The sequence below is a fragment of the Lithobates pipiens genome, unplaced genomic scaffold, assembly GCF_037356315.1.
Source record: "Lithobates pipiens isolate NorthernLeopardFrog02 unplaced genomic scaffold, aLitPip1_a1.2 Scaffold_22, whole genome shotgun sequence".
Classification (NCBI taxonomy): domain Eukaryota; kingdom Metazoa; phylum Chordata; class Amphibia; order Anura; family Ranidae; genus Lithobates; species Lithobates pipiens.
This window is the reverse complement of record NW_027507784.1, coordinates 52,042,347-52,065,264: the sequence shown is the minus strand read 5'-3', so window position 1 is coordinate 52,065,264 and position 22,918 is coordinate 52,042,347.

Below are 22,918 nucleotides of genomic sequence, written 5' to 3'. Positions count from 1 at the left end.
TCCCCAGTCACCCACTCTAGATTATTTTGTAAAGGGCCTACATGCTCAGACTTGACCTTTTTACTATTAATATATTTGAAGAATTTTTTGGGATTTGTCCTACTATCTTTTGCAATCTGTCGTTCGTTTTGAATTTTTGCATCCTTGATTTCCTTTTTACATATTCTGTTAAATTCTTTGTAACATTTAAAGCGTTGTGTCAACATCGGAAGGAAGAAGAAGACGAAGAAGAAGAAGACGGTAGCGACAAGTGTCAAGACCGGGCCAACGCTAGTAAAAGAGCTGTAAGAAGATAGCGGAGGCCCGGCAGATGAAGCGAAGAGCGGGACAAGACCCCCAAAGTTGTAAAAAGACCCCCGCCCCGAAGTCGGAAGAAGACCCATGGATGGCAACGTTAACAAAGGAAAAAGCCGTGCTCCTCTGCTAGTAAGACGTCGGAAGACCCCCGGAGCTGTCTAATAAAGTACTTTAAAAACCTGTGTTGTGTTTTTTTATTAACACTTTTTTCCCCAGGTGAATGGGTAGGGGGTCGGAATCTGGGTCCCCCTTATTAAAGGGGGCTCCCAGATTCTGATAAGCCCCACGCCCGCAGACCCCGACAACCAACGGCTAGGGTTGTCGGGAAGAGGCCCTTGTCCTCATCAACATCAACAGGGTTGAGGGCATGTGGCCTGGTACGGTTCTGGAGGGGGGGCTCTCGGTCATCCCCACCCCCTTTCCTAACCGGCAAGGCTGCGTGCTCGGATAAGGGTCTGCTATGGACTTTGGGGGGACCCCCATGCAGTTTTTTGGTGTATGGGTGCCCCTTTAAATCCATACCAGGTGACGGAGCTCACGAGGTGTCTATCTCGCCGATGGAGGCGGAGATATTCACTTCCTTCACTAGTCCTTTCTACCTGGTCTCGGGCGGTAGATGTAATTACGGCAGGGCCATCTTTAAGGCAGGGCAAAAGGGACAGGTGCCCTGGGCCCTGTCATTGTTGTGGGGCCCAAAACAGCTGCCTCATACTTGCCAACTATCCAGGTTTAAATTCCCTTGTCCCTTGAAGTTTTAGTCCTCTGCTATGTCCCGATATCTCAGTGTTGTGCTGGTACTAATGCTGCCCAGCTCTGCCCTATTGTTGTGTACAGATGACTCACCTGCAGATCCTATGTTTACATGTAAATAACCGGCATTCGTATGTAAATAGTGGCGACAATACTAAGTAAATAGCTGCGGCCGTGGGATTGATATGCAAATAAAGGTGGCATTCCTATGTATATCATGCTCCCCTGCTGTGAAGAGGTGATGTGCTGTAACCTCTAGCAACTAATCAGTGAGCCGTAATGTGTGCTGTAATCTCTAGCAACTAGTCAGTAAGCAGTAATGATATGCTGTAACTGCTGGTAAACCAATTTCAATTGCTGCCTGATCTGATACAGAAAACTGATTTTAAGTCTAGCTGCTATTTATTGTATGTCTCAGAGTAGGTGGAGAGGGAAATTGCATGGGGGGGCCCCCCAAGAAAATTTTGGGCCAGGGTCCAATCTATATTAAAGATGGCCCTGAATTGCGGTAACGCCGCCCAAGTAATGGGAACGGCGTTACCATGAGGGGAAGAGTAAACAGTTAGATTATTCGTTACCCTCTAAAGTAACTGCGTTAAGTAACTCAGTTTATTTTAACTCAGTTACTTACATCCCTGGTGGTCATAAATGTATTGCTGATCAGTGTAAACACATATTTCTTACACACAGTAAAGTTCCATACACAGTATTGGATTTTCTGCAGATTTTTGTCTTCAGATTTAACAAAACCATGTAGTGCAAGGGCCTGCCTGCATACAAATTGAAACTCCTAAGGTTTGACCTCCAAATTATATGGTTTTGGTAAATCTGAAGACAAAAATCTGCAAAAACTCAAATAGTGTGTATGGGGCTTAATGCTATTTAGATGTATAATTGGAATTCCACTTTAACAATAAATTACAGCCACCTGTGTTCACAATGCATCAGACCAGTTGCTCAGCAAGGAACTTGGAAGTGCAGGTCAGTGGAGTAGCAGTGTCTAAGGCTGGATTCACACCTCTGCAGTTTTAGTGCTTTTTGCATTTTGTAGATTGGCACTACAGTCCATTTAACATGGTTTCCTATTGAACACGTTCTGTAGTACAAATCTGAAAAATGCAAAAAGCACTAAAAATCCAGCATAAGTCAGTGATCTCTGGCTTCCATGGGCATCATCCAGGTATGGTACATACATCCAAGGTGGACCAATGTAACTTTGTAAAAATATGCAATGGGGTTGACTTACTCAAGGCAAATCCACTTTGCACTACAAGTGCACTTTGAAGTGCAGTCGCTTTAGATCTGAGGGGAAGATCTGAAATGAGGGGAAGCTCTGCTGATTTTATCATCCAATCAAGTACAAGCAAAAATGCTGTTTTTTCTTTTCCTTGCATGTCCCCCTCAGATCTACAGCAACTGCACTTCCAAGTGCACTTGCAGTGCAAAGTGGATTCGCCTTTAGTAAATACCCCCACATGTCTAGAATTATTCTTTAACCTTTCATCAACAAACACCTCTCTCACTGAAGCAGTTTGGAGTTTATTTTTTTCGGTGGCTAGCTGGCTAGCGTACTGGGGATTTTTATGCATCAGTAATAAACTAAAAAACTCCCCAAACTCCCTTCCTAATGCAAATAGTTCCTGATTCGCTAAACAATATTTTCTGTAATCCTAAACTCATATTAACCAGACCGTATTGTTATATACTAATCTATAATAAATTAAAGTGATTAGAAAGCAATATACTTACAGTGCATCAAAATACCAATTAACCACTTGCCGACCAGCCGTCACAGTTGTACTGCAGCAGAATGACTCGGCTGGGCGAAAGAACCTCATGTAATATCGCTTCACCCTGTGGCCACTAGGGGCACGCGTGCGCCGCTGGAGGCGCACGCATGCGGTCCCTACTCGCACACAGAGAACCGGGATCTGTGTGTGTAAACACAGTACCAGTTCTCTGATGGGAGACGTGACAGATCGTCTGTTCATACAGAGTATGAACAGCGATCACTCTCTTCCCCTATACAGTCCACTCCCCCTTCAGTGAGAACACACACTAGGGAGCACATTAACCCCTTGATCACCCCCTAGTGTTAACCCCTTCCCTGCCAGTGACATTTTTACAGTAATCAATGCATTTTTATAGCACCGATCGCTGTAAAAATGCTAATGGTCCCAAAAATGTGTCAAAACTGTCCGACGTGCCCGCCATAATCCAGTCCCGATAAAAATCGCAGATCGCCGCCATTACTAGTAAAAAATAATAATAATAAAAATGCCATAAAACTATCCCCTATTTTGTAGACGCTATAACTTTTTTCGCAAAACAATCAATATATGCTTATTGCGATTTTTTTTTTTTAGCAAAAAGTAAAATATACTGCATTTTTTTCAAAATGTACGCTTTTTTTTTGTTTATATCGCAAAAAATTAAAACTGCAGAGGTGATCAAATACCACCAAAAGAGAGCTCTATTTGGGGGAAAAAAAGGACGTCAATTTTGTTTGGGTGCAACATCGCACGACTGCGCAATTATCAGTTAAAGGAACGCAGTGCCAAATCGCAAAAAGTGCAAAAATATTTTCTTGCAGTTAGAAATCAATGGTAACTTCCTTTCCCAACTACTGTATATCCACAGAAGACAGGGATGATGTGTGATCTGTCATTGACATGAATGGCTGTGCGCTTCTGTACTTGTGAATGCAGTGGTGCTATCGTAATCACAAGTACAGCATACAAGCGTATGAAAAAAAAATTGTTTTCTTATTTAGCACACACCAGTCTGCGGTACTTGTGTTTACGATAGCTGTGCCATATACACGAGTACAGCAGTGCACAGCCATTCATGTCAAGGACATGCTGAATGCTGCACCTGAGCTACCTGGGTGGAGGAAATACGCAGACAATTACACTGAATAGGCTCAGCCAACCCTTGTGCCCATAAATATCAACAACAATTAATTAATTAAACAATTAATTTAATAGCATATAATGCATTCAACCTATTTATCTTCTATTCAATTTGAAAAAATGGTATATACATTATCTCACAAAACTGAGTACACCCTTCAGAGTTTTGTAAATATTTTATTATATCTTTTCATGTGACAACACTGAGAAATGACACATTGCTACAATGTAAAGTAGTGAGTGTACAGCTTGTATAACAGTGTACATTTGCTGTCCTCTCAAAATAACTCAACACACAGCCATTAATGTCTAAACCACTGGCAACAAAAGTGTGTAAACCACTAAGTGAAAATGTCCAAATTGGGCCCAATTAGTCATTTTCCTTCCCCCCGGTGTCATGTGACTCATTAGTGTTACAAGGTCTCAGGTGTGAATCGGGAGCAGGTGTGTTAAATTTGGTGTTATCGCTGTCACTTTCTCATACTGGTCACTGGAAGTTCAACATGGCACTTCATAGCAAAGAACTCTCTGAGAATCTGAAAAAAAGAATTGTTCCTCTACATAACATGGCCTAGGCTATAAGAAGATTGCCAAGTCCCTGAAACTGAGCTGCAGCACGGTGACTAAGACCATACAGTGGTTTAACGGGACAGGTTCCAATCAGAACAGGCCTCACCATGGTCAACCAAAGAAGTTGAGTGCACATGCTCAGCGTCATATCCAGAGGTTGCCTTTGGGAAATAGACATATGAGTGCTGCCAGCATTGCTGCAGAGATTAAAGGGGTGGGAGGTACTTCTTGTGAAAAAAAGGGGTGGGGGGGTCAGCCTGTCAGTGCTTAGACCATATGCCACACACTGCATCAAATTGGTCTGTATGGCTGTTGTCCCAGAAAGAAACCTTTCTAAAGATGATGCACAAGAAAGGCCACAATTTGCTGAAGAAAAGCAGACTAAGGATATGGATTACTGTAACCATGTCCTGTAGTCTCATGAGACCAAGATAAACTTATTTGGTTCAGATGGTGTCAAGTGTGTGTGGTAGCAACCAGGTGAGGAGTACAAAGACAAGTATGTCTTGCCTACAGTCAAGCATAGCGATGGCAGTGTCATGGTCTGGGGCTGCATGAGTGCCTCCAGCACTGAGGATCTACAGTTCATTGAGGGAACCATAAATGGCAACATGTACTATGACATACCGAAGCAGAGCATGATCCCCTCCCTTCGGAGACTGGGCTGCAGGGCAGTATTCCAACATGATAACAACCCCAAACACACCTCCAAGATGACCACTGCCTTGCGAAAGAAGCTGAGGGTAAAAGTAATGGACTGGCCAAGCATGTCTCCAGACCTAAACCCTATTGAGCATCTGTGGGGCATCCTCAAATGAAAGATGGAGGAGTGCAAGAGGACTCCCGTGACAACCTGTGAAGCTCTGGTGAACTCCATGGCCAAGAGGGTTAAGGTAGTGCTGGAAAATAATGGTGGCCACACAAAATATTGAGACTTTGGGCCTAATTTGGACATTTTCACTTAGGGGTGTACTCACTTTTGTTGCCAGTGGTTTAGACATTAATGGCTGTGTGTTCAGTTATTTTGAGGGTACAGTAAATTTACACTGTTACACTGTACACTCACTACTTTACATTGTAGCAAAGTGTAATTTCTTCAGTGTTGTCACATGCAATAGGAGATTATGGGGCCCCCAGGCAATCCGAGATTATGGGGCCACACAGTATACTCACACACAGTATACAATCACACTGTATACACACACACAGTATACACATACATATACACCCAGTATACACAGACATGTTTCTATTGGCTGAGAAGGTACTGGAGAGGTGGGGCAGCTATAATCTTAGGATTTGTAGACCAAAAGGATGTCTGTAAAGGACATTTTAGACTTCAGAGACAGATGTAAAAAAAAACACAGATTTTTACATACTGTCCCTGGTTTTACTGAGGCTGGCAACCCTGATGGGGCCCCCTTGTGGCTCGGGGTCCTCGGACAGTGCCCGAGTGGCCCAATGGTCCGTCCGCCCCTGTGTGACATAATACTAGAATATTAGGGAAGCACTGTTCATGGCATGAAAAGCCATTCCTATCAAAAAGATACATTATATTTATCTTATACATGATGTAATTTGTCCATTTGGACAGATGTGCGGTACCCCCGGTCTTGGGACAGATTTGCCCATGTTTACGGGGATTCACATATTTTTGTTACTATATACATTACGGGACTTTTATGGCACAATAGACCTTGGTTCTCTATTATGTATGATGTTATTTGTTTAACTAGTTTATATCAGCCAAATTAGTTCTTGTTCAAAAAGAAAAAATGTTCTTTTTTCTTTTTCCATGCTTGTGAAGTGACTCTGTTTGTAACTGCATCCTTTCTGGCAATGGGGACACTGATACTCAGCGCAGCCATGGCGACGCCCCTCCCCAAGTAGAGGTACGGGCTTGTATGACGGGCGCTGGTGTGATCATGTGATATGCTGGCCTAAGGCGATCACGTGACCCAAGTTGGAGGAAGTGGAGACCCGCCGCTCGTGTCGGCGGCGTCAGGATCTGCACTATGCATGTCACTACGTGTCACATGATCTATCCAGCGGTGGGCGCTTGTACAAACAGCAACCCCGCTGGTGAAGAGATGGCACTGAAAGAGTTACTCCGGAATTTAAATTGCGGAGATGTCCAGCCCCTGGTGAAAGGAACACGGACAAGCACTGCATATTTCCAATATTAAATGCTAAGTGCAGTGACCACATTGAGTGTATACAAGGCGATGGGTCTTACCACTATCCCATAATGGCTCACACTCCATGGATGATGCCGAATAAGAGTGCGGTAGTAATCACAGCATAATAGCCAGTATTTATTTTTCTTATATTGCTGGACCAACCATTGTTGGATTGAATAGTTTATGTTATGAGTTTGCTTAAGATAATTTGCAAATAGTAATATGTCATATGGGATTATCATGCGCTCCATAGCCTAAGTCAATCCGAGGCTTGGAGAGAACAATTTTTTTATCTATTTCCTGTTCCGCCCCCACACCATGGGCGGACCAGAGATTCAGTAGTTTATTTATTGAGCAGCAATGTGAAGGGATACAGCAAGCCCCTGTTGAAGACCCTTAGTGTCGAAACACGTCAGGCCAGCTTTCCTGTACCCCACATTGCTTTTATCAATTTTTTACTATTTTGTGATAATTTTAAATTTTTGTGTCGTTTATTATTTATGACATATTGCAATAAACCTATTGTTTTTTTTTTACCTGCACCATTTGGAGTCCCTTTGTTTCTTTTTCCTTATACTTTTACCTCGAGTATTGGAGGAGAAATAGAGCTTGTCCTGGATACGTCCACTTTTGAGTGTTTGCTCCTTTGGAGCCCGGAGACGGAGAATTAAGGACCTCTCACCAGGATCCGTTCAATCATCGCCCATACACAGCACCTGATTGGAATTCTAAGCCTTAATGACCCACTGTCGTACAACATGTGTGTCCAACTTTATCGGTAAGAGTACTCATCTTCTTATCCTTGAATGGTCATGTGTTGATGTGACTTCAGACAATTACTTCCAGCCTCTACCATTCACAGGGTTACATCCAGATTCCATCCGTGTTTGGTACCATCCTACAGGTATATTCACATGCACATACTTGTGTCTATACGGACTACCTGGTCATAGGACATAGTGGAGTAGATTTCCTTAGTCTGAACCACACAGACTCAGTTCATTTTTTGGGTTCAGCACTTTTATGAAAATTACATTGTATTTTATGTTGTATATTCACATTGTGTTTTACTTTGTTGTATGTTTAATCACACCTTCACATATTTGTTTGTATAATATTTAGCGCTACATTAATTATCCACTATCAAAAAGATAAGCCCATTTGTCCCAGCATATCTCTTTGGAAAATGTTAATCCTTCAGATCATACCATATGAAAAAGTTATCTATGGGAGAATAAATTGCTCCCTTAGGAACTGCAGCCCCGCCACCCTATTCTTCCCCCTCCCTTGTTACCTGTATAGCCAGATTGCATACAAAAACACACCCAAATACAGTGGCGTTCCTTAGCGATCTGCCACAGCACATCCAGTCTCATGTTTCTGGCTGTCACTTTCAGGTTGTGCAAAAACTATGAATAGACAGCCAATCGCCCTGAATCCTGTCCCTGAGCTACTAATTTACTATTTTGAAAATAAAATAAGAGATATGTTTTTTTTTTGCCTTAATATCTACCTTAAATCACATTGCTAATTACATATTGTATTTGGAGCTTAAATAGTGAAATTTCCACTTAAAACTGTAATTTTGTAACTTTTGGAAATGCCAGTAAAAACTTGGCTGTGCCAGCAAATTTTTTATTTTTTGGGGAAAATTATTTTTATTACTTTTTTCGTTCAACGAAAAAGTAAAACAATACATACAGTAATAGTCAGGTACAACCCAGTAATGAATCTCACCAGTTCTGTGAGCCTAACAGAGAAAACTACCTAGGTATAAAGAAAAACATCCCCTCCCCCCTTCCCATTTGTGTAACATTCCATAAAGTGCATAAGAAAACCAAAAAAGGACAATTAGCCCTATCAGCTAAATGCATCACTTTTACTGAGCATTAACCACAGGAAAGCAGTAAGGATCCTTTAGCCAGAGGCAAAAAAGCTCTAATCCACATATGAGAAAGATACAGAGCTGCTACTGTAGCACTTAACAGAAAAAACTCAATTAAGGGTGTCAGTGGCTGAAAGAAAACACTGCCATACCTCTTTGAACTTTTGGGGGTAGACCCTACTCAAGTATGTGGCCTTATATAAAGGCAGAACCTTGTTAATAATGCCCTATGGGTTTGAAGAAGCACTGAAGTCAGTGTGAAATGCACGTGTCACCTCCAGGGTTCGGGCACTTGCGCCTTGCAAGCATAAAACAGAGCCATTGAAAGAAGGGTCCTTTGGGCCCTGCGTGGTGCTACCTCCTACACTAGACCTAGCAGACAAACCAAGATAGTTAAGGACTGGAAGGGAAAGCAAGTCTTGGAGAGTACAGGTGTCCCCCGTCCGGAACTCCCATATTGGCTGACAGTGCCAAAAGACATGATCAAAATCGGCCGGGGAGGTAGTATATCACCAGCACTGCGCTTTTGGCCTTTCTACGAACAATTCCCTAAAGACTTCAGACTGAGACTTCTTCAGAGATTCATCACATAACAGTTGCTCCAGAGGGGAAGACCTAATCTCTAGGGTTTCAGAACCAAATTGCGCCAAGAATGCATGCAGCAGCTGCAAATAGCAGAAGAAATACAAAGAAGAGGTGGCATTTGGACTTTAGCTGGTCAAACTTGAGTAGTCTCCTACCACCAATCCCCCCTCCCCCCCCCCCCCATGGCATCCCACAATTGTTTGGCATCAACCTAGGCCCACAAAATGGGATACGGATATCACCATAGGGAGAGCATCTTGGGTTGGACCACAGTAGGGTAGATGGTGACGGGATCGAACCATCGGGTTTCATTAGCACCTGCACCTTATCCCAGGCATGCAATGTATGCCTGGGATAATGCCTGCACATCGACCCAATCAAAGGAGAGGTGACCTGGGAACCACTATAAACCAAATAATATAGACTCTCATAAGATCCCAGAATAGCGGCCTCAAGCACTGTTGCTGCATCCCCATTGTCTCGTAACAGCCAACGCCTGGCGACAACCTTTTGACCTACCAAAAAATATTTAAAGAGGTGCGGCAATGCCAGTCCTCCCTGTCCGAGAGGTTCTTTCGGGGGAAGGAAGCCCTATCCTGGAATCAGACTATGGCCATAAAAAGGAGCAGACTATTTGCATGCTTAAAATATGAACAAGGAATCCAGATTGGGTAATTACGTATAAAATACAAAAAGATTGGTAACATTTTTATCTTAAGAAGATTCACCCAGCCGATCAACAAGAGTGGTAAATGTCACCATGCATTCAACTGGGTCCTGACCTTAGAAAGCAGGGGAGTAGAATAAGTGACATTTAGTCTCCCACTCTAGGAGAAATATGGATGCCTAGAAACCCATAGAAACCCAAGACAACCTGAGCCTGAGCTCCGGAATCTATGGGCATTATGCTGGATTTCTCCCAGTTAAAGTGATTGTAAAGTCTCCTTTTTTTTAATAAAAATAACAAACATGTTATGCTTAACTACCCTGTGCAGTTGGTTTTGCTCCAAGCAGCCTGGATCCTCCTCTTCTCAGGTCCCTTTATGGCTCTCCTGGTCCCTCCCTTTGAGTGCCTCCAAAGCAAGCAGCTTGCTATGGGGGCAGCCAAGCTGAAGTACAGCTCCTTGTATCCATTCAGACATTGATCTGCAGTTCGGCCCCACCCCTTCTCTCTCCTCATTAGCTAATTGACATTGATTGACAGCAGCGAGAAACAATGGTGCTGCTTCTGTGTCTCAGCCAATGAGGAGGGGAGTCCTGGATGGCTGAGACAGTCGTGGACATTGCGGGATAGAGATGGGGCTCAGGTAAGTATTATTGGAGCTGAGGGGGCTGATGCACAAAAGGCTTTTTATCTTAATGGATAGAATACATTAAGATAAGAAACCTTCTGACTTTACAACCCCTTTAACTCCAGAAAAATGCTCGAAATTGTTCAAAATCTCGAACACCGCTGTAAGAGACGACCCAGATTACTTTTTAAAGAGAGACTCTGCAAAGACAGGAGGGCGAGAGCCTTCAGCCCCCTCAGGTAGGCCCACCACATGGATATTATTGCGCCTCGTTCTCTGAGCCACATGGACATGACTACAAATTACAAAGAGGTGCAACAATGAAGGTGGTTTACCAAAGCCAAAATTCCATTCTTGGTAGGGTAGACCTCTACTGAAGTCTTCCAGCCGTCTACATTCCCAGCACCAACTGAACCATCTGAACCCAAGGATGTTCACCTTGAAGAAATCCCTGTTACCCCTTATCTCTCTGTGAACAAGATTTATCCTGCTGAGAGGAGGGGCTCCTAGGATTTTCCACGTGGTCCATTGGGAGAGGGATCCTTTGGGATATATGTGCAGTGGATCATTCTTTAATCTGGAAGGATCATTCTTACTATCATCTGATTACATTCAATGTGTGTAGCCCATACACTGATGGTAAGGGTCAGTTATTTTGGGTGAAGGTGATGGGATTCCTTTTTTCTTCCCTTCCGAAGTTTCTTCCATGATGGATTAGAAGTTCTCTCCCTGGTGGCTATGGTTCTGATTGGTTCTACTTTTCTTCAAACATAGATGAACTTTCAACTATGAACTTTGTGTTGTTTTATTTTATTTAATATTTTTGAGCACTACACCTTTTTCTCCATATTAGTGTGCTCTCTGCCTATTCTCTGCATCATCCACTTTATGAACCAGGGAGCTCATCAGCGATTCAAGATCCACTGACCGCGCAGCGCTCTGTCCTCTGGCCATGCTGTGTTCCGGATGAAGAAGGCAATATGGCGCTGGGAGAACACGTGACCCACCCCTTCCCAGAGTGATGGGGCTTCGGGTCTCGGTGAGGCTTACTCCGGCCTTTTGTAGACATTATTGCCATCACCAAGGGCTCCAGGAGGCAGGGAGGGGCAGATAGAAGGTTTAGGTTGGAAAAAAAAAGGCAATGTCACGAGAATCAGATGGATCAGCACGAAGCCCGTAGTCCACACGTCTTCCCCCGCTCAAATCCCGGACACGCCCCCGATGTCGGTAAATTTTTAATGGCGTGTCAGTAAATTTCAAACTGGTAGGTTGGCAACACTGGTGAAAGTGTGGGAATAGGTCCTAATAAAAGGAAAAAAAATCCAGTTCTGTTAGTGGGGCAGAAGGTGAGTCAATCTGGTCCAAATACCATAATTAAAGACCATAATGTTTACCTTCATATATTTTTCACAATAAAAGTACATATATGTAAGGCCCCTTTCACACGGGCGGATCAGTAATGATCTGCCCCGTGATGATCCGCTCGCTCAGCGGGGATCGCTTCGTTGTCCCCGCTGAGCCGGCGGCGGACAGGGCGGTCTCCGCACACTGTGCAGGGAGCGCCCTGTCAGCGTTCCGCTCTCCTCTATGGGGTATCGGATGAGCACGGACCGTCTGTCCGTGTTCATCCGATCCGCTCTGCAAACGGATAGAAAAATAGGATTTTCCTCCGTCTGCAGAATCGGACAGTTGCGGAGGCGGACAATAGCGGGTGTCTGCGGATGTTCATCCGCAGACACCCGCTATCCCATAGGGATGCATATATGTCCGTATTTCATCCACAAACGGATGGATGAAATACTGACATACTGTCCGCATGTGTGAAAGGAGCCTAACATGATTCACAACATTTACACTTTTTCTTTAATTTCATCATGGTGAATGCTTATTATACAGCTTTGTATTCTGAATATAACATACACTGTCAGTTTCCAACTAATATTTCCACAGTGCAGATATAAAAATTCAATAAATTCTAAATGGTTGCTAAGAGCATTGGGATTTTTTTTGTTAGCATTTTTTTAATAGAACATCTTTTGCTCAGTTCTGACATAGTTGATAACATTGACAGGACACTATTCTGCTATGTGAATAAGGTGAGATTTGGATATTACCTCCCATGGCAACTTCTGTACTGATTCCTGCCTAATTGGAAACCCCATGGACCTTGAGGCTCGGTTCACACAGGGGCAACAAGACTTTCAACACGACTTTTGGAGGCAACTTGGACACGACTTGAACACGACTTGGACACAACTTGGGACGACTTACAACACGACTTTAAGTCGCCCCAGACCAGGCGAATTTTGCCGTGGCCAATCAGAGAGTGAGCTCTCAAGGGGGAACTCCACGCCAAAATAAAAAAAAACAAAAAACGGCGTGGGTTCCCCCTCCGAGAGCATACCAGGCCCTTAGGTCTGGTATGGATTTTAAGGGGAACCCCCTACGCCGAAAAAATGGCGTGGGGGTCCCCCCCAGATCCATACCAGACCCTTATCCGAGCATGCTACCCGGCTGGCCAGGAAAGGGGGTGGGAACGAGAGAGAGCGCCCCCCCTCCTGAGCCCTACCAGGCCGCGTGCCCCCAACATGGGGGGTGCCTTGTGGAAGGGGGGGCCGCGTGGCCCCCCCAACCCTAAATCACATTGTCCCCATGTTGATGAGGACAAGGGCCTCTTCCCGACAACCCTGGCCGTTGGTTGTCTGGGTCTGCGGGCGGGGGGCTTATCGGAATCCGTGAGCCCCCTTTAATAAGTATGAATGAGTATGGGGTAGAGGATGCTGGGACTGTGACATCATAATGGGCGGGGACATCATCCGGTGATGTCCCTATATAAGTCGCTGCACGCCACATGTCCTGTCATTGTGACCGGAGACAGCGACGAGGCAACATCTCCAAAAGAGAACAGAAGAACAGAAGACTGGGCCACCGCTTGCAAAAGAGCTAGAAGAAGGCGCGGTGGCCCGGCAAGAAGAACTGAAGAGGGGGACAAGGCCCCCGAAGAGGGGGACAAGACCCCCAAAGTCAGAAGAAGAGGACGGCGGCGAAAAAGAAGAAAGTCGGGCTCCTCCGCTAGTGATGGTTGAGGGCGCTCGCTCGTCCCCACCCCCTTTCTTGGCCGGCCGGGTAGCGTGCTCGGATAAGGGTCTGGTATGGATCTGGAAGCGTTTTTTCGGCGTAGGGGGTTCCCCTTAAAATCCATACCGGACCTAAGGGCCTGGTATGCTCTCAGAGGGGGTGGAGTTCCCTTTTGAGAGCTGATAATTCTCTGAGAGTCGCCTCCATATAGATGGAGATCCGACTTGGAGGCGACCTCCATTGAAATCAATGGGTACCAGTCGCCTACAAGTCGGATAGAAGTAGTACAGGAATCTTTTCTGAAGTCAGAGCGACTTCAGTAGTGTGCATTAAGACGGCTCTCATTCACTTACATCGATTTTTACATGCAGCGCGACTTAAGGCGACTAGGGGCAACCTGAAGTCGGATCTGAGTCGCCCCTGTGTGAACCAGCTCTGAGGCTTGGTTCACATAGTCCAGCCATGGTTTCAGCATGGTTTTTAAAAAGAGTCCAGTGCGGTTTTGTTCAATGGTTCAGGTGTGATTCAGGTGCAAATTTTTACTTGAAATCCCACCTGAACCAGACTGAAAAATGCACAGGACTTTTTTATTAAATGGACCATGGCCACCCCGGACATATGTGAACTGGCTCCATTGAAAGCTGTTCAGTGTACATGTTATGCAAATCAGATTTGGTTCAAAACGCATTTTTATTCCACTAAAATTCAGGGGTACAATTAAAAAAAGTGGCCAACGTGTTTCGGGGGTCCAAGCCCCCCCTTCATCAGGGACTGAATGGCAACAATGTGAACAAGCCAGATGTTGTAAGATTTAATTGTTAAAGACAATATAGGTGTGTAATGAATTGTAATGTGAAATCTATGAAAAAATAAAGAATTTATAAAAAAAAAAAAAAAAACAAGCCAGATGTGAACTGGACCTAATGGAATTTTTTCCAGTGTGAAATACAAGGTCAGGCTTTATCAGCAGCTTGTTGGCAGCCAAACAAGCTGCTGTCAAGGCCTGAGCTTGTATTTCCCCTGCGTTGTCTACTTTTGTGGATTGTACCGTTGACTTTTAAAGTGAGAGTAAACTCCCATCTCTGACTTTTAACTATAGGTAAACCTTTAATAAGTTGTTATAGATCCACTGATTTCTCCCTAAGTTTGGCCTTGTTGCACTTTTCTCTAATACCGCTAAGTGGCCGGGTACTTGGTGGAACTAGATACGAGAAGGGAAACCCAAGGTCAGGTTATGGGTATATGGGGTGTCTCAGCCAATGGGCAGGGGTTGCCTTAAATCCCATGGCCTGCTGGGAGAACCTATACATTCGGGTGAGGTCAGGTGATCTATGGTCTGTGCCACCTGGATGGCTGTCTGGGTGGATGTGTGTCATACACCCTGGGCTGCTAGGCCGGAGATTGGGACTATCCCGGGGACATCTGGCGGCCAGGCTGTGCGAGGACCTATCCAGAAGTAAGAGGGCAGTGCAGGGTTGGGATTGCGGCTTGCAGTCCAACCAGAAGTTGGAAGCTGTCGCCACTAAGGGACCAATCACCTTTACCAGGGACCACAGTGAGTAATTGAAGCAAGTACCGGAGCTGTATTCTCACTGAACGGGCACAGTGGAGAATCGGGAAACCTCAGGGGGTGATCAAATCAGGGACTCAACTAACGGAGGTGATGCTTGCAGAGCAGCATTGTGAGTCAAGTCAGGGACCGAGCCCGTTAGCAGGGGTGAAGCTTGAGAAGTATCTGGAGTGCCAAGCTAAGGACTCAGCAGGGAAGCGTGGGTGACACTTGAGGGAGATACCACCGCAAAGCTTTGAGGAGCTCCAGGGATTCAGAGTCAGTGAATCAGAGGGTCCAGTGAGAGACCAGGAGAGCAAGGAGCTGAAGTACTGTTGCCATAGGAGACAGCAATGCAGATGTGGCGCCTTGCTGGGGGCCTTTCCCTGTATGGTTGTCCTCCTTTCGAAGTCTCGGAGTCTGCCAATAACTTTATCCACTTTTCACCCACTATGCTTCACCACCCACCACATACAGAAGGAGCTATCAGCTATCTTTGGCCCTGAAGGTTCTCATTAGATTGGAGGAGGCTAAAGACTTTTCTACATTAATAAATAAATAGATCCAAAAAATGTAACAGAAAAGCAAAAAACAAAAAGATAGACCCAATTTTGTTTTTGCCACAGGTAGTCCCATACAGGGCCGGTGATACCACTAGGCAAACGAAGCAGCCGCTTAGGGCACACTGCTGCCTAGGCTGGTGTTCCTACACTCTTCTCTCTGCAGCAAGCAACTATGTCTCAGCATAAGCAGGCAGCCGCCGCTCCATTCACACATAGTGTCAGAGGCACATCAGCGGCGAAGGACTGTGTCCCAACTTCTGAATGAATGAAAGCAAGCAAACATTCATTGATAGGCACTGGAGCGCTGCATTGATGGGTGCTGGTAGGCTACATTGATGGGTGCTGGTAAGGCTGCATTTGATGGGTGCTGGTGGACTGCATTTGATGGGCGCTTCATTAAAAAGTTTGGATATATATGGGCAGGTCAAAGGGGGTGGCACCAAGGGAGGGGGGCGGCAAAATTAGGTTTCACCTAGGGTGTCAAAAATCCTTGCACCAGCCTGGTCCCATACAATATAATGCACCTAGGAATAAATGACTGTGTCCCAACTTCTGAATGAATGAAAGCAAGCAAACATTCATTGATGGGCACTGGGACGCTGCATTGATGGGTGCTGTTAGGCTGCACTGATGGGCGCTGGTGGGCTGCATTTGATGAGCGCTTCATTAAAAAGTTGGGGTGTATATGGGCAGGGAAAAGGGGGTGGTGCCAAGGGAGGGGGGCGTCAAAATGAGGTTTGCACCAGCCCTGGTCCCATACAATAAATATAATGCACCTAGGATTAAATGACGTTCCATGTTGCCAGAATAAATAGAATGGGAGGCTCCAGGGACATGCAAAAAAAAAAAACTGAAAATAACAGCGCAAAGGATCATATTGTACAGCAGTAGGTAAAAACAAACAATATTTTCTTGTAACAATATATATCGCACTTCCAAAATGGAGAGGGAGCACAAGTCCAGTCCATCTTTGTCTGTTCGGTCCAAGTGACAATGAGTGCAGACAGGCAGATCTCACTGTTGATGGTGCAGCCCTGGCCTAGTGGGATCTGCCTAAAACAGGTAGGTTGAGGACTGAACAGACAAAGATGGACTTGCTTTCTCCCTCCATTTTGTAAGTGTAATGTATGTTAAAAGAAAATGTCATTTATTTTTACCTAGTACAGTATGATCCTCTGTGATGGTATTTTCAGAATTGTTTTGTATATCCCTGGAAGCCCTGACTCTGGTTATCCTGGCAGTATTGGACTTCATTTATAGTAAGTGAATGTGAATGCTCCCCAACCGCAAGCCAATCACTTGGCTCGCAGTTTTGGCACAATCCCACAATGCAAAACGGTTATATATATTTCACAGTTTCATAGTTAGTAAGGTTGAATAAAGACACCAGTCCATCCAGTTCAACCTGAGTGAGTGTCTACAATTGTCCCTATCCCTGTACATTGCACACTCACATCAGTCCCTACCCTCAAGGAGCCCACAATCCAAGGTCCCCATTCATATACTAGGGCCAATTTTGGTCAGAAGCCAATTAACCTACCTGCATGTCTTTGGATTGTGGGAGGAAACCGGAGTACCCGGAGGAAACCCATGCAGGCACAGGGAGAACATGCAAACTCCAGGCAAGTAGTGTCGTGGTTGGGATTTGAACCAGCGACCCTTCCTACTGCTAGGTGAGAGTGCTAACCACTACACCACTGTGCTGCCCCATATGTGAAAAAGACAAAAGTATAGCGCTGACAAAATGGGTCCGAAAACCTTAAAGTGAATTTAAATAAGTGCAAATACCTAAACTCAAAAGAGAACTTTGCACTAAACAAGTGCAAGCAGCAACATGTGCAAAGTGCAACCCTTAAAGCGGAGGTCCACCCTAAAATGGACCTCCGCTCATCGGAATCCCCCCCCCCCTCCGGTGCCACAATTGGCACCTTTCAGGGGGGAAGGGGGTGCAGTTACCTGGATAATCCAGGTAACTGCACCCACTTCCGGGATAGCTGTCTGCGGAAAGGGGCGTAGATTACGCCCCTTTCCGCAACTGCCCACCCCTTTGCGCAAGTGCCCTGCTGCCTGCTGGGAAACACACAGCTCCCAGAGGCAGCGGGGACCGTCCGGATTGCGCCGCGCGGCTCGCGCATGTGCAGTAGGGAGCCGGGAAATGAAGCCGAAAGGCTCCATTTCCTGATTCCCATACCCAAGATGGCGGCGGCAGGACCCGACAGACGACCTAGCGATCGGCTTCGGGTGCCGACATCGCGGGCGCGCTGGACAGGTAAGTGTCACTATTTTAAAAGTCAGCAGCTGCAGTATTTGTAGCTGCTGGCTTTTAAAAAAAAAAAAAAAACGCGGAGTCCCGGTGGACTCCCGCTTTAATGTTGTATACATATAATAGTGCATACAAAATATAATGGCAGTGAGATCACATGACATGAATCTTAAAAAAATAGGCTAACAATAGTTTGTCACTCTATTTATGGGTCCACTTAAATGGAGGGAGGGTAACAGATCTTCTCGTATGAACTTTAGATCAAGATGACATAGAGACAACCACGTCAATCTGTTTGTCTGTAGAGATATCTGTAGATGCAACAATCTGGACTTTTTAAGATGAATACTCTTACCAGAACAGTTGGACCCGCATGCCCTACGACAATGGGTCTAAAGAGCTTGTAACCCCTAAGGGTTGTACTCCAGCCTCTGGAGAGAAGGATCCCAGTATGGAGTCTTCTTACAAGCGTCCATGATCCCAGCTGGAAATGATTGGGCCGGATGGTTAGCAGCCAGTAGTTTGTGTATTCAGGGATGGTGGTACTTCCAGAGTTTAGTATGTCCCAGCTCCTGTTTCAGGGATTCGCACTCGTAACATATAATGAAAAGTAAAAAAGAAGAGGGCTCCGGATAGTGTAGGTCAAACAAAAACCGATAGGTTTTATTAAAAAACGTATATTACAAAAGTAAAAAGTGATCACAAAAGGACAAAGAAGCTGAAAAAAAGCAATATGGGGTGCAAGTAAAGCTGACCGATGCGTTTCGACACGAGCGGTCTGTTGATGATATATTGCATATTGCAAATCAAATCAATGTTTGGTGTGATTACTCTTTGCCGTCAATTCTTCTAGGTACACTTGCACACAGTTTTTGGAGAAACTCAGCAGGTAGATTGTTCCAAACATCTTGGAGAGCTAAACACAGATCTTCTGTGGCTGTAAGCTCAGATCCCTCTGTCTTTTCATGTAATCCCAGACAGACTCGATGATGTTGAGATCAGGGCTCTGCGGGGACAAAACCATCACTTCCAGGACTCATTGTTCTTCTTTATACTAAAGATAGTTCTTGATGACAATGGCTGTTTGTTTGAGGTTATTGTCTTGCTAAAGAATAAATTTGGGACCAATCACAAGCCTCCCTCATGGTATGGCATGATGGATAAGTATCTGCCTGTATTTCTCAGCATTAAGGACACCATTGATCCTGACCAAGTTTCCAACTCCATTTGCAGAAATGCATCCCCAAACTTACAAGGAACCTCCACCATGCTTGGCTGTTGCCTTTATACACTCATTATAGTACCGTTCTCCGGTAGGGATGGACGAATGGTTTGGTCTGAGCTTAAGTTCGGGCCAAAGTTAAACATTCAACGAACAGCCGAACAAACGGATCGTTCGACCATTTGTTCAGCCCCTCGAACCGACCACAATGCATTGTGGCACTAAACAGTGCATTGCAAGCTCTGATTGGCTGAAGCAGTGAAAGCTTCAGCCAATTAGGGCATAGAGCACTGTCAGAGTCATGACTCGACACTATCATCATGACTTTATCCAATCATGGCTCATTTTCGCCCCACAGTATAAAAGTATTCTTTCAATGGCAGCCATTTTCAGTGTGATTTTGGCATGGAGAAAGAACAGGGCTCTGTTCAGTGCTATTGGTTAGTGTGCTATACTGTGCTATTTTGCTTAAATTGTCAGTGTAGAATATTAGTTTAGTGTCAGTCTAGGGATAGTGTGAGTGTAGTGAGGAGGACCATCATTAAGGTTTGCATAGTGTGCAGCTAGAGTAGGGACAGACCAGATAATTTCAGTATAGTGAGACAATGTCAGTAATCTCTACATTAGTGTATAGCTAGAGTAGGGACAGTTCAGATAGCATCAGTGTAGTGATGGTTGAAAACCGTCTATTTGATTGCGTTACTGCCAGTTTAACACAATTTACTTCTGTGTGCGTTACTGCAAGTTTAACGCAATATAGTTTTGTGTGCGTTACTGACAGTTTAACACCATATAGTTCTGTGTGCATTACTACTAGTTTAATGGCATATAGTTTTGTGCGTTATTGCCAGTTTAACTCCATTTACTTCTGTGTGTGTTACTGCCAGTTTAACACCATATACCATATTTATTGGGGTATAACATGCGCCAGCATATAACACGCACCCCAAGTTTAGGAGGGAATATTAAGGAAAAAAACTTTTAGGAGGGAAGTTTAAGGAAAAAAAAACATACATTTAAATGCCCATCAATGCAGCCTTATCAGTGTCCATCTGCAGCCTTGTCAATCATTGCAGCCTTGTCCAGTGTCCCTCTGCAGCCTTGCCCAGTGCCTTTGTAGCCTTACTTAGTGCAGCATTGCCCAGTGCCTTTGCAGCCTTTCCCAGTGCAGCCTTGCCCAGTGCCTTTGCAACATTGCTAGTCTAGTCGCAGCACTTGCCTGATTTAAAATTTGGCGCCAACTGAGTGGAGAGGTGTGAGCGCCGACAACATACAGAAAGCCAAGTGTACTTCAGCTAGTCTTGGCTCCTCTCGCAGTCAGTGGAAGTGGGCGGAAGTGCGAGAGGAGCCGGGACTAGCTGAAGTACACTTGGCTTTCTGTATGTTGTCGGAGCGTGCTCCTCTCACAATCAGTAGAGGTGGGCGGGACTGTGAGAAGAGCTGAGACTAGCCGAAGTACACTCGGTTTTCTGTATCTTGGCTCTGCTCGCTCCTTTCCCCACAATCAGCGGGAGATCGGCGTATAAAACGCACCCACGATTTCCCCTGATTTTAAGGGGAAATAAATGTGTATTATACACCGATAAATACGGTAGCTTTGTATGCATTACTGCCAGTTTAACGCCACATAGTTCTGTGTGCATTACTGCCAGTTTAACGCCATATAGTTTTGTGCATTACTGCCAGTTTAACGCCATTTACTTTTGTGTTCGTTACTGCCAGTTTACACCATATAGTTCTGTGGGTCACTGTATGTTTGGTGCATCATATTGCAGTATATTATAGTGTATCCGTGGAGTGTGTCTGTGTAGTATGAGTACTCAAATTAAAGTACACCAAACACCTCTTTACATTGATTAAAGTGCATCTATGTACATATTTCAACTTTTTCTTTACATTTGCTTATAAGCACTGCCCCTCCCTCCCAATAATGTCTGGGAGGACAACAAGGAGAGGCAGATGTTCCCTTGGCACTGTAAGGGGGTCAGCAACAAATGTGTCCACAGGGAAAGGTTGACGTGGTGGTCATACCTCAGGCAGGACATAATTTTCTCTGTTTAGTGAGTTTGCCCGTGCCACAGCATTCAGAGGAGGTGGTGGACTGGCTTACTAGACCTTCCTCGTCCTCCACATCCTTGGCTACGCAAGCAAAGACAAGTGTGCAGTTGACAGAGTGGATAAACCTGCCTCCTTGCCCACATATATTCCTGCCATAGCCCCAACATCAGCCATTGAGGAGTCAGCTGAGTTATTTGACCACAGCGTCAGCCACTTGCTCCTTGATGATGACCAGCCATTACTGGATTCAGATGTTGGATCTGAGGTTGAGGATGACAGGAACATAAGTCTAGAGAGAGGGAGGAACACTGGTAGACAAATTGGCCATCATGTTCCCTAAGCCACAGCGAATTGCCAAGTTGTCTCCAGTGGTAATGAAGATGGAGGAGATGGAGATGATGATGATGAGGTCACTGATGCGACTTGAGTGCCAGAGCAGAGGAGGAAACTGAAGGTGATCCGGCACAACCCCAAGGAGGCCGACACAAAAAAAGAGTAGAAAGCAGCAGTCCTATTCCATCAAATTTGCAGCTGTTATCCCCTGGCCCACTCCCCAAAGCTCAGCTGTCTGGGCCTTTTTCAACACATCTGCAGCAGATCGCACTGTTGCTATCCTCAAACTGTGTCTCAGACACATCACATGTGGCTAAACCAACCATTTGGGTACCACATGCTTAACAAGGCATTGAATGTCCAACCACTTAGTCCGTTGGCAAGAGCACCTAAAAGCCACACAAAGCCCCTAAGCGTTCAAAGGGCTATTGAGAGTCAGGCTAAAAGGCACCATGCAGTGCTTCAGCTGGAGTGTTCAGGGGACAGGAACCAGACCGGAGCAGAGATTCTTGCAGCTCTGCAGGGACAGGGCCAGAGGCTGTTCACACCATGCCAGCTGGAGCCAGGAATGGTGGTGTGCGTTATTGGCACAAACTTCCTGTCCGCCCTTAGACAGGGAAAGTTGACACGTGTGCAATGCCTGGTACATGTCCTCAGTTTGGTGGTGCAGTATTTCCTAAATACGTACCCAGGGTTGCAAGATGTGCTAAAGCTGGCCAGAAGAGTCTGTAGCCATTTTAGGCGGTCATACACAGCCGGTGCTTGAATTGCTGAAATTCAGCGGGAAATGCCCCTAAACCACCTGATTTGTGACATGACCACCAGTTGGAACTTGACTTTGTCAATGCTGCATCAGCTATACATGCATCAGAGGGCCGTCAACGAGTACCTGTGCGAATACGGCACAACGACAGGCTCAGGCCGCGTACACACGGGCGGATTGTCTGGCCAACTAAGTTCGTCAGACAATCCGACAGACAGTCTGTTCAACTTTTGAATGAACGGACTTGACCACACACGATGAACAGACAGTCCGCTGAAAGCTTGCGCGATGACGTGTACAGCACGTACGACGGGACTAGAAAAACGACGTCCAATACACTGCAATGCAACCTTCGGCCGTGTAAATCCTTTCTGAGCATGCGCCATACTTAGTCCGTCCAACTTGCCTACACACGAGCGGACTGTCCGCTGAAACCAAGTTTGGACGGACAAAACCAAGTTTGGACGGACAAAATTACGGAAATTCCGAAAGACTAAGTCCGTCAGACTGTCCGCTGAAAAAGTCCGCTGAAGCCCACACACGAGCGGATTGTCCGCTGAAACACGGTTCAGCGGACTAAGTTGGGCAGACAATCCGCCCGTGTGTACGCGGCCTCAG